This window comes from Anas acuta, chromosome 5 (genome assembly GCF_963932015.1).
Source record: "Anas acuta chromosome 5, bAnaAcu1.1, whole genome shotgun sequence".
Classification (NCBI taxonomy): domain Eukaryota; kingdom Metazoa; phylum Chordata; class Aves; order Anseriformes; family Anatidae; genus Anas; species Anas acuta.
The window spans coordinates 53106314-53119653 of NC_088983.1; the positions used below are offsets into that span (position 1 = coordinate 53106314).

The 13340-nt window shown below is 42.2% G+C and overlaps 1 protein-coding gene across 6 annotated transcripts in view; it reads right to left on the reverse strand.

Moving 5' to 3' along the window:
• FUT8 (fucosyltransferase 8) overlaps nucleotides 1-13340 on the reverse strand; it is a 109329-nt gene that overhangs the window by 81426 nt on the left and 14563 nt on the right. For 2 of the 6 annotated variants that reach the window (XM_068684744.1, XM_068684741.1), the window contains exon 1: nucleotides 8413-8695. The exons of the other annotated variants lie outside the window; for them this stretch is intronic. The gene's annotated coding sequence lies outside the window, so the exon portion shown is untranslated. Of the gene's footprint in view, nucleotides 1-8412; nucleotides 8696-13340 lie in introns of those variants that run through there. 6 annotated transcript variants of the gene reach the window in all.

Consider the following 13340-nt stretch of genomic DNA (forward strand, 5'->3'; position numbering starts at 1 on the left):
ATTCACTCCCAAAACAAGTAGGTATCTGTTGCAGTGTAGGTTTCCCTGCACTACCCAACGACTGCGTTACAAGCTACCCTAAGTGACTTGTATTAGAGGATAATCCTGCTTTTATACAGCAAAGAACTTTTTAAATTACACCGATCACCACTGTTTTCCTTCATAACAACTTTTTCTTAGCCATAGATCACCCTTTCCTATAGCAGTCAGGAGGCGCTGACAGAGGCACTAAGACACCAAGGAGGAATACAGAGTTACAAAATTGGGTTTTCTGCTAAATCCTGATCCCAGGAAAAAATGGTCAGAAAGAAAAAGGTAGTATATAGAAGAAAATAGGGAAGAATGAGAAAAATCATTGAGATGCCATCTTAAGTCTGATGTAAAAGCACATTTTGTAGTAGCTTTTACTATAAGCACAGTTTTACAGAGATGCAGTTTGACAACAGCGCTGTCCATCATTGAACTCATTAGTGAGCCTACTGGATAAGGAAGGACAAACCTGTCACTATGCTTCAAAAGTCTGTGTCAGGAAATAGAAAGTCTAAAGCTTAAAAGGGCTAGATAAAAGATAGCAGAGAGACAAAACATCTTGTTGAGGCTCAGGCTGAATCTTCAAGAACCGATGGCTCCTCTTGCCAAATATCTTTTCTCCATGGTACACATGCTGACCAAGTAACTCTCAGCAATTACCCCAATATTATAAATGCCACTAGAAATCACAATGAGAGAAACAATCTTCCAGTTTAAGCAGTCCAGCAGAAACTTTTCACACTGATATGCACTACTAATACACTGCAAAAAGTCTTTATACTGATTTTCCTTAAATACTGCCATACTGTTTTTGTTTTGTTTGTTTTTTTATATTACTTCATGCTAACTGTGCACACCTGGGACTGTTCACCTTCATAACACAGTAACGTCTTCACACAGCACATCTAAGCACAGCTGAAGAATTCTCAGATGGGAATTCACAGTTCACAGCACATTTTTCTCTATAATTACATTTAACCTAGCATAGCAGTAACAAAAAAAAAAAAAAAAAAAAAAAGGCCATAGTCTAAGGGAACCACTGAGCTCTAGGTACCCCTCAACACCAAGCAATGGCAGTTAATAAACACTAAGTTGGTACAATATTTTTGAGCAACAACCAAGAAACGAGCTGTCCAACAGAGCATTCCCTACATTTTCATTCCAAAGCACTTACTATTTCAAAAAGCACAGTTAAAACTATCATCTCTTCCGATAAGAAATGTCTAAACCAGATAAAGAAATAATCAATCTACCTGTCGTTGCTCCTGCCAGGGAAGTTAAAAAGCTTAAACAACAGTGCTACACATTTGCAAGAGACTTCAGGAGAAAAGGTGCTACCAAAGGTTATCAATCTACAGATCCTCTGTTTATGACTTGGAGGAACACTTGAAAAACAGAAATGGTGCAGAGTACCATTAAGAGAACAAGCAATGCTTTACTGAGTTAGAAGCCAGGTCAATGGAATACCCCTCCATATGCCCAAAACTCTACTGGTTGACTATGCTTAACCTGCAGGTGCCACTGAATTACACCCACTACTCAAACTTCTCAGCAGGAAACAACAATCTTCATGAACACCCAGGATACATCTTTGCTGTCTAAAACAGTGTGAACATATTGCAACATTTCATATCAGTGTCAGGAGAAAATATATTTAAATAAACTGTGAAAAAGTGTTTCCATATTTACATTGACTACATAAACATTAAGAGAGTCAGAGGAAGGCTCCTTAGACAAATTTTCATGAGCTCTCGAAACAGCACTCAAACTAATGGGATCCCATTCTGTTTCCTATTTATCACATTTATTTTGAAAAATAACCATGCAATTGGTGTCTTGGGTGACGCTTCTGATGGGACACTAAAGCATATCTCCATCCACTAGCTGAGATTTTCAGAAATAAAAAGTTAGACAAATCTACAAAAACAATAAGCCATCAAGATCAATCATTTATTTTTCTAGTTAATTGGTAGAAAGACACAATCAAAATTTTATATGGATGTCTTCACCAACTCAGTATGACTTAGGTGTAAGTCATAATTTTCAAAATATAAACAACTTTCTCAAGTAAAAATACAGAAAGCACTGCTATTATGTCTTCAGATAAATGAACAAGATGCCTTCATTTCAAATATTAAGTCCCATCATTCTTCCCTTAGCAAGACAGCATCATGCCTGCAGAAATGCCGTACTGCTCCCTAACATTCCCTATGTTTGGCGATAGCTGTCACTAGCTCTTGAACAATTCACTTGACTAGAGCCAAGAGGTCTAACCTAGAATAAAAACTCTTTTACAGTGACTATAGTAAATGACAACATCATAGGAAAATCAAGTCTTATTACACGATAACATATTTATCAAATATTTTTTTCAACAAGAGTGAACCATAAATGCAAGAAATGCAAATAAAATTCTGTTAGGCATTCAAACCTTTAGCAATTACATGCCAAGAGACCATTACTCAACAGGGAGAAAGAGAAGATCACCGTACTACATATACTGCAACAGCAAAAACTGTTCATTCTCAACTACACAACCATCTAATGTGTGAATATCCATATGGGCTGTCAGGGGAAGTTGCCTAACAAACACCCAGAAGGAGGTTAGATGTCAGCATAGCTGACATATTTTATATTGTATATAATATATACATACATGTATATGTAATATATATTTTTCAACTATATTCCATATTTTATCATCATAAATAGAGGCAGGGAGCTAAAGACAAAGGCTCTGGGCAATTTTACTGAAAGCTTGCATTTTTGAAAGAGGTCATTTGCTTCTTGGTCAACAGAAACCTCTTCATTGACAAAGAGTTTAACAAATAAATTTATGTAATTGAATACACTGATAATGTAGCAATTTAAAAAAACAAAACAAAACAAAACAACAACACTAAGTTCTATGAACCAGTCAATAAACAGCATGTCACATCTTTTTGCTTTACTACATACATACATACAAACACCTCCAAAAAATTGAGAAAAATCTCCAAAGAGCTTGAAAAGTGCATTTGTACTCATGAAATCAGATTTAGCATAAAGAGTTATGACACTGTTCAAGTTCTATCTATTCAAATTATAGTAAAGTTCACGATAAGAAATTTAATAAACTAAAGATAAACATTGGGAGGTTCTTGGAATACAATTCTTAGTTGTTTTACAAAAAACTTATGAAGAGCAATGCTTTGAAGGAAAAGTCTCACACAGGGCAAGCCAGAATTAGCTTCCATAAGATATTCACGGCAATATTCCAAGGCTTCTAAAAACAGTTTTTACCTTGCAGAATTAATAATGTCATGGTGATATGCATTGCTATTACCATCTCGCAAAAGAAACTTTCTAGCATTACAGAAAATGATTCACCTTAACACTATAAAGTTATGAAGCAAACAGGGTCGGGGATCCAGGGGGGCGTCCCAAGCACTACAGTTTAGCTCATACAAATAACAGAGAAAAAAAATTTAGAAAAGGATTATTCAAAGACTTCCTCAAGTAGTAGCTCATATTTCAACAAAAATATGACAAAAAAATAAAAAGATTCCTAACCTATCATTTAATAGTAGCCACAGACAGCTCTCCTGATTTGCAGATCTGTAGCTTGAAGTCTTAAAACAATTACTGGGCTTCTTGCATCTTAGGACCACTTCTCCTCCTTTATTTGTTCCCCATCCCTCTATGAAAACTTGGAGCAGTAGAGGGAGATCGGTTAGAAAATAAGAGGAAGAAACGGTAATTATATGATAGAACTAGTATATCATGTACTGGGGAGTAAGGGGGAGTGAAGGGGCTGAAAATTGGTTGCAACTGATTTAATAGATAGGCTGAAAATCATCACCTTGAAATGATGCATTATGAGCTGCATAATATGAATTATCTATCATGACAAACGATCCAGAAAGATCACCCATTTTTAAGGCTACCAGATAATATCCTATAGAAAATTCATTTTTCATTTTCTTTTAAGTTCTCAAAGGCTTTCCAAGATGACCCATTCTGTGCCAGGTGTCCATATCAAAGCTGAGCTCCTTCAATGTTTTCTTTTTATGTGAAACATATTTTTTTTTCCTCCTTTCCAAAGAAAGCTACAGAAAGCTACCCTTTTGCACTACAAAAGGTTATCTTTTCCTTAAAAAGTGCTTGAAGGTCCACACGCATCTTCCTAAGAGACAGCAAAACGTATATCCTGACACACAAATGATGCTTTTGTCAAGCTCACTGTAACTTCATTGTTATTTTGTTTTGATATGTTACAGCTCAGCCACCTACACATTTTCTCTGTACCGACTGTGTTCCAGCACAAGGCCCCTGGGAGCTAGGCATCGGCAGTTTTAGACTGATACGATAACACAGGTTGGAAGAGGCCTCTAGATGTCCTGAGTCCAACCTCCTGCTCAAACTCAAGTCACCTGTGAGATCAGACCAAATTGCTCAGCTTTATTCAGCTGGGTCTTGAAAACTTGTAAGACAGAGACTGCAGAACTTCTCTGAGCAACCACTTCCACAGCGTGACTAAATCATGTAGAGGAAGTTCTCCACCCAGTCTGAGCCTTCTTTACTCCAACTTATGATCACTGACTCTTGAGCTCCCACCATACAGCTCAGAAAAGAGCATTGCTCCATCTCCTCCAAGGTACCAGCAGGTTGTTGTTAAAATCCCCCTGGAGCCTCTTCTGCCAAACAAACTCAGCTCTCAGGCTCTCCTCACAGGGCAAGTGCTCCAGCTCCCCTAAACCTCCTGGTGGTCCTCCACTGAACTCACTTCAGTTTAATCAATCTTCCCTGTATTGAGGGTCCCAAAACTGGGCAAGGTACTGTAGACGTGGTCTAATGAGCCCCAGTAGAGAGGAATCATCCCTTCCCTCTATCCACTGGCTGTGCTGTTCATACAGCCTGAGATGCCACTGGCCTTTTCCTGCGGGGGCAGGCAGCTGCTGGCCTACATTCAGCTTGCTGCCCACCAGGACCCTCGGGTCTTTTCAGCAGAGCTGCTTCCCAGCTTGCCAGTCCCCCACCTGCATCACTGCAGGGTGCCCTTCCTTCCCAGGTGCAGGGCTCTGCATCTGCCCTGTCAACTCTAGTTGACACAGTGAACAAAATCTTGAATTTAGGATGCACAGCAAGGCTGAGATAGGTGAAAAGACTGGTAGGAAGAAAGAAAAACTCAGGCGAAAGACTACGTGTACAAGGTGCTTTTGCTGTATTAGTGAACAAGATATTTTAAAAAGTACAAATACTACTGTATTATACAAGTACTTTGCTGTATGTGCTGCAAATACTGGCAAGTGTAAGGCTAGTAAGATAGGTATTACACAAAAAGGGAGGGGATTATTATTGTCCTGGAGGATTCAATTCAATCTTCTGGTTCCTCACAGGCAAATCCTCTTAATGAAAAAAGGTCTTTCAACGGGCACTCAAAACTTTTGACTTAGTATCTTGGGGCTAACTTTACAGCAGCTCTAGATATTTATACTTGCAGTCTAAATCAACAGACATCAACCTACAAATCAAACAGTAAGATCTTTTGTAGCATACCCATTCACAGATCCCAGTTAAGTGATCTACAAAAAAAAAAAAAAAAAAAAAGTAATAAAGAAAAGCCAGGTTATTGTTGGTACCTGGGAGACAGCCCTTCATGAGAAAGCATTTCGGAGCATGCAGATCATTAAAACACTGATAGATTATTTTGAAAAATCATGTCAAAAGAGCCCCGAATTGGGAGCATGAAGGGACACATAACACATCTCCAGAGAATTCTGTGAAAATGTTTCTAGTGAAATGTGCAAGCACTAGAGACTGAAGGTAATGAAACAGTAAAAGAGAAAATTAACAAGGTACGGTAAGAGAAGCATGTAACAAATAGTGAGGCCACATATTATTTGGGACTAAGATATCATGTTGCTCACTGAACACAATCTATGCCATTCTACTCCATACACTAAAAGAAACATTGTAAGGGAAAATGCAACATTTAACCAAATATTTACAGGCCAGGCTACAGTTTTACAAGAATCTCTGGCATTTCATGATTTATGAGAGCTTGATCTTGCTACTTCTAACTTTGAAGACGGCTGTTGTTGCATAATAGCAAAACATGCAAGTGATTTTCCTAAAAACCACACACATCATCTGCAGGTTATACTCATCCTATAACAGATGCATATTAATGCAATCACACAGAGCGTGCATCATCTGCGTTTGTTTTCCTTATTGTATTAGAAGCATAATCTATGACCAAACAGCAAGCTTTTGAATGAGTCCAGGAAAAAATGAAATCACATTTTGCTTTGACACTAGCTCCCCCTCCAGACCAGCCTAACATTATAGTAATTATTTTTTACTTAAAATTCTGGTTTAACAAGATTTAAATACCTAAGCCCAAAATTTCTTCACCTTGATCCCCTTAAATTTCAATGAACAGACTGATCAGAAAAAAAGTAATTTTGTACATACATTTTATACTGTGCATAAACTCCAAGACTGGAAAAATCATTCAGTTTAATACAGATAAAGCAGCAATTCTATACAGCTACAGAGAGACAGGAGTGGACTGAAAATTTTTCAGGTTAGTCCCATGAACGGTCTGTAATATCCATAATACATGCAAACTTCCCTGTACAATCAAGCCTCTGTTTGCAGAGTCACAGATGCCAAAACAAAAGGAAGTCACTATGTGGTTTAGTATTACCTTTGCTAATTCACTTTGTATCCCAGCAAGCACTGATAACACTGTTGGTTTTTTTTTGTTCTAATATTAACTAGACCTAATATCTTTTAAGTTGCTCAGCTATTGTGTCTTGTTTTGTTTAGAATTTTGCTGGTTACAGGAGTAAAAGAAAAAGAGAGTTACTACTTGCAGCCTGACCTGCTGTGCTTCTCTGTTGTCAAGCGTCCTGGAAGCAACATCACTGAGCAAGTGAATTTGCATGATTTGACATTCCAGGCTGATTCCTACTTCCCTCATTACTGAGCTGCTTCCTCAAAAATATGAATAATTGATTATACTTTGAACCTGAAAAAAGGTTGTCTCATTATGTTTTGTTGGGAAAATATGCAAACTCTGCAATATGATAGGTTGCCAGTTACAGGTACAGATAGGTACATACCCTACCTAACACATATATAAAACCCTAACAAGTATCAATAAAAATTTGGTAGTAAGCATATTTGTAATAACCGGAGAAATGGATATTACTGGAAATACATCAAAGTACAGTCACTAATTTATAAGTTCTAATAACTAGCTCTGTTTAATAATGGAAAGGATTATAACAGAGCTTTCTGTAACACTGCCCAAAGGAGGAACCGCTCAGGCAATGCTGACTTTTTTTTTTTCAGCTCAGACTTCTCCAAAGTTTTTGATAATTTACACTGGAGAATGACTTTGAACAAAAATTGACTAACGCTAGAAAAGCCAAGGACCTTTTCATGCTTAAACACTCTTTCTGAAGTATTTACTCCATCAGTTTTCAATCAATGCCTGGATAACAAGACACCAAAACGCTGCATTTTGGGGTAGAGGAAGCATGTGTGTGTGTGTGTATACATCGGTGTTCACACACACACACGCTGTATTTGTCACACGGAAAGTGAAGAATATTCTAATCATTGGTAGTTTTCCACATCCACCCCACATGCGGACGACAGGGCGCCGACCACGCTGTGTTACCGCAGGTTATGCTGCGCACACCGAGGCAGGTGCTGCCCCAAGGAACTCAGCCCTTCAAGCAGCAGCAGCGTCAGCTGATGTCTGTGCCCGGAGGCTGTTTGGTACAACCAGGACCAGGCACGACGCAGCAAACGCCACCGGATAGCAGGGATGAGGCGAGAGGATGCTCAGGGCGATCAGCAACATCCAGCCCTTTTCCTTTGGTCCCTGCCTACTTCTGAGAGCAGAGGCTCGCAGCCTTTGGAGAGCACACACGTGTGACAGAGCCGAGCAGGCGTTAAGCACAAACTTGAAGCAAAAAAGAAAGAAAAACAACAAAAAACACCTCACCAGCAACAGACCCCGAGGGCACCCGCCGGCTCCTCACCCCGCACTTCCCCGAGCGAGCGGCCCGGGCCGTGAGGCGCGGCCCCGCCGCCCGCAGCCCAGCGGCTCCCCTCAGGCGGCCGCGGCCCCGGGGATGAGGGGACCCGGAGGCCGCCCCCCACCCCCCGTCCCCCGCTCCCCACCGGGCTCCTCACGGGGCCCGGCCCCGGCCTCCCCGCTCCTCCCGGCGGCCCGGGCCCCTCGCTCAGGTGCGGGAGCCGGGCTCGGGGCTGGGGCCGCCCCCCGCTTTTCCCTCCCCTCACGGCGACCGTTGCTGAGCAGCGGCGGCGGCGCCAGGCCCGGGGGCTCGGCGCCCGCCTCCCCCGACCCCCGCATCCCCTTACCCGAGGGCCGAGGCTGCGGAGAGACGCCGGGGCGAGGAGGAGGAGAGGAGGAGGAGGAGGAGGATGAGGGGCGGGCAGGGGGGTGGGGAAGGGGGGCAGCGGGGCGCGGAGACGGAAGCGCGCAGCCCCAGCCCCGAGCCCCAAGCCCCAGCCCCAGCTCCGCCGCCGGACTGCGAGACGGGGCGCGAGACGCTGACAGCGCGCGCGCGCCCGCGCGAGCCGAGGGCGGGCAGCGCCCGCGCCTGACAGCGGAGGCAGCGGCGGCGCGCGACCGGCGGCTCCAGCGCGCGCGCCCCCGCTAGGGTAAAGGAGAAAGGAGAAGGGGGGGGGGCAGAGGGAGGGAAGGCGGCCTATGGGAGCGCGCGCCGGCCTCCCGCTGCTGCCCCAGCGCTCTCGTCATGGAGCGCTGGGAGCGCGCATGCGCCTCGAGGGGAGCATCCAGCCCCCCCCCCCGCGCATCTCCGCGTGCCCCCACCCCAACGGGCGGCGCCCGCGCGGCATCGCCACACGCAGCGCACCCCCTCCACACACACCCCGGCCCCGCTCTCTGTGTGTGTGTGTTTGTGTGAGGGGCTGCGGCTCCCGGCCCCGCCGCTGCCGCCCCGCTTCCTGCGGGGGACGTGGCGAGGAAATGAGGCGCTCTCGGAAGGGGAACTGCGGAGAGAGCGAGCGAGCGCCTCACGCCTCACGCCGCCGGGCTCCCCCCCACAACACCAGCACCAGATGAGGTGGCGGAGGTGGGAAGGCAGCTGGGGCTCGTTTCCGAGCTCCCTGGTTTGTGTAAAAGCCAAGGCTGGCAGGGGTGCATCCTTGTGGCTGTATCGCTCCCTTCCTAGCAGCCCTCCCAGCCTCAGAGGAGCCATCCCGCGCATCAGCCCTCCACCACAAATTCATCCACACGTGTCTTCTCCAGCTCCTTCCACGTGAACCCTCATTTTTTACCTCCAAAATGAATAAACGCTCCCAAACCTATAAGACCTACAGACCTGGTTTTCCCCTTTTGACTGTGTGAGGCATGGGCCAGTTGCCTGCTCAGGTGGAGCTTGGGTCAGGGTCGCTGCGGGCGTTGTCTGGGGACAGAAGGAGCAATGACAAAGTTCTCCACCCGCAGCAGCCTTCCAGAGAGGTCTGGAGATGCAAAACTAATGAACGTATCTCTTTTCCCTTAGGTTTTAATTCCTAACTGATGATACAAGAGATTAGTTTAGAAATTGAAACAGTAAGCAGATTGCCAATGGCTCGCAAATATTGAGTTGCTGCTGCTAGTCCATATGACTGTGATAGTTATTGTAATAATAACTAACAATTATATTGCAGTAATGCCTGCAGCCAAGGACTTGGATTCCAAAACCCACTGGGTCAGATACAATGGTTTAAACAGTTAAAAGAAAAAAAAGGGGTTGCTGCTTCAAAACAGCTTACGGAGGTGATGTAGATCCACAAGTAAACTACTGCTGATACATGCATAAGGAAAAGAAGAAAAAACAAACTATCATTAACAAACTTCAACTTTTTAACCCACTACCCCTTCAAAGAAAACAAACAAACAAAACAGTGCAACAACTCAAAAACATTAGAAAGGTCTAAATACACGCAGAAAGGCCAAAAGTGCATGCAGTGCAGGTAAGGCAAGGAAGTTGCATCAAGATAATCCAGAAACTAAGGCACAGTTTTCCAAAGGACACATTTAACCACAGACTGCCTTTGCTTGGAGGATCTCACCTGAAGCAAGATTCTGAACGAAAATAAAACTGTCCAGGGAGACATCTGAAAATTGAACAGCTTCTCCTAATAAGTCTTCTCTGTCTAGTGGGAAATTACTATTTTATAGACATAAATAAATCTGGCCCCCAACCCACAAAAGATTAGGGTACATTCCATGTGAGTGCTTCTGAGATACAATGTCCACAAACCAGCAGATAATCAAGGCTGAAATAAATGGGCTATTTCATTAATATGCTTGTGGTGGTTTCAGCAGTACTTACTATGGTGTGAAATTAAATGCATTTCAAATGATTACTTAATGTGATAATGATACTACTGCTGGTTTATCTGCTTGCAAGTCCCTTACATTCTGTGCTATAGACATGCTATCTTACACCAAAGAACACAATGTAGTACTAGGATTGACTCGGTATCCACCAGAGATACCAGTGGATGAAATGTCATCAACCTGCCCATAACTTGCGCAGTCAGGAGTTATTTTTATTTGTATTCTAGTTCTAACCATGCTTTAGCAGCTACTGCTATAAGCCTCGTTTTTATTTTGAGGTGATGGAATTGGTGACCTCAGCTGTGTTAAGTCATGACATAATGAGAGAAATGAAATGAGGGGTGAGAGATGAAAAGCTAACTGATGGAAATGTTCTTACAAAGTGCTAACTTTTTACAAACGCTAACTGCAGCAGGTATGTACTTTTAGCAGTACGTTTCCCAAACCAGACCAAAAGGCCAGCAATTGGATTCTTTTCACCACAAAAAATCATTAAGTGTGGAATCTCACCTGAGACTCCAACAGCAGCTCCTTCATCAGGTGGCACAGGGTCAGAGCCTTAGTTTAGGGATACTCTGATACCCTTGATTGTCTTCATAGTAATGGTTCAACATAGAAAGACTTTCTCCTCATTAAGTTAATTGAAGGTGTTGTTGATGGGCACATTCAAAAAATTTGAGCTCTAGTTCTTCAAATTCTCTGAGAATCATATAGCCCCCAGAGACAATGAATATCCATTTCTGAAGACTCTTTTAAGTGACTTGACTGATGTCAATCAGTGTCATAAGCACAAAAACTTGTCACAGCTTTCCTTATTACACAATCTGTCCTTATTCATATCTACCCTTTACACTGAGCATAATTTTTTAATGGAAATTTTAATGAGAATTAAATGACATTTTTTCCTTAAGAGAATGTCAGTAATGGTTGGATTTGTGATTTTTAAATCTACAGCAAAAGCTACAGGTACTTGAGCTTACAGTATTTCTAGTAATACTGGTAGGGTTTTTATTTCTGCACAGACTTGGTGGAGCTACATGGCTATTGTTCAATTCACCAGATAGCACTGGAACATTTCTAGAGTTGGGATTCCCTAATTATATCCATGTCCTGGCAAAGCTAATGATTCGAGTACCAGTGGTTAGATAAGCTAAGTACACACAAGGAGTGCATTCACTCTTTTCAGAAGAAGGTGGTCCAAATAAATGAGGTGGGTCAATTATATGACACAGCAGTGGTGTCTTTCCAGAACTGCCAAAAGCATGCACAACAATACTGTAAACTGAAACTGAAATGGTCTGTAAACTGAACAGAAATATCAATCTGGAAGATGAGACTGAAAAGAAACTTTCTGCAAATCAGATGTCATCCACTAGGCAAGGATATAGTTCCAATGGTTAATGAAGCTGTTGATATGTGAAAGTCAATAAGCAGTGGCCGAGCCATCACAAGGAGCCGGAGGAGGGACATCAACAATACAAATTTGATCTGTTAACAAATTCAGGAACAAGTCCAATAAAATCTGCTGTGTGGGGGAGGGTCAAGATTTTTATAAATCATATAATCTACCCAAATCTGGAGAGACATTTATGGTGAGGCTGTCCTCACGCAAAAATAAATGAATAAATAAATAAAACCAAGTGCTTTAGTCCAAGTTCCTGACTGCAAAAGCCTAAGCCAAGAATATGAGTTTGAAATCAAACAAAGATTAAAGTGAAATTTAGGCAAAAGCGAAATCATAAATGACTAACCACATATGTTTCTGAAGTCTAAAAGCACCTGCATTTTCATCACTTATGTTCCCTGAACATCCCCAGAAATGTTACATTCTTTTCTAACTCTCTAACTCATGCCTAATTCACACTGAGTTGTACAGATAAAGGAGGCTGCAGCACATGCACATGTGAAATCTCCAAGTAGCATCAAGACTGGCCCCTTTATGCAACCAGCTCTGTGATCATCTCCACAGTTAATACTCTGATCTCCACATTAAAAAAAAAAAAAAAAAAAAAAAAGAAAAAAAGGCTGCCTTGAGCCTTGATGTTAATATTCCTATATTCCTACATTTCCCTAGAGCCTTCTCTCCCCCTGCCAAAAAAATAAAAAATAAAAATAAAAAAAATAAAAAGCCCAGTGGGGAAATTGTAATTAAGAATCAAATTACCAGTTCAGGAAAAGTTTAAGTATCTGAGAAGGGATGTGCTACACTAGAACCTGTGCCACTTTTTCATGCAAATGATTAGGAAACAAATAATGTTAACCAATTCTGCAGTTTTAAGACAGAGGCTTCTAGGTTTTGTTGTCCAGTGCACATTTTCTAGTTCTTAACCTCACAATCTTAATACATTACCTTTAACTGATACAGTCTCACAATCTGTTGGCATCAAGGCAACACCTCCCTTCATTTGGCAACAAAGTGCATTTAGGTAGCAGGTGGAAGCTCAGCAGGGCAACCCTAGTTTCACTTCAGTGAGACATCCCGCCACCTGTCTCAGAAGTTACTAAGTAGCATCTTAACACTAAATGTAAAGATGTTTAACTTTGCCTCCCAAACACACAGAAACAATCTGAAGTCCCCAGTCAACGCTCAGAGGATACAGACTAACTACTTGCGTGAAATGTTTCTTTCCCTGTGTTAGCTGTCTCCAGCTCTTCACTACCTACAGAGCCTGGTGTGGTAAAGGAGTCCAAGTGGATACCACCAACTCCTATAAAAATACCTAAGCTTTTAAATCCTTATCCCTTTGAGTTGTATGATGGCCTCAAGATCTTTAGAAGCTTTGTTAGCTATCACAGTGCTAGCAGTAAGCTTGAAAGCAAGAATCACCAGTGCTAGAAAGCTTTTTAAAAAATATTTCTGGAATTGATTTGGGAATATTCATTACATGTCAATTCTGTTTTTTGTTTGTTTGTTTTGTTGTTTGTTTGTTTGTTT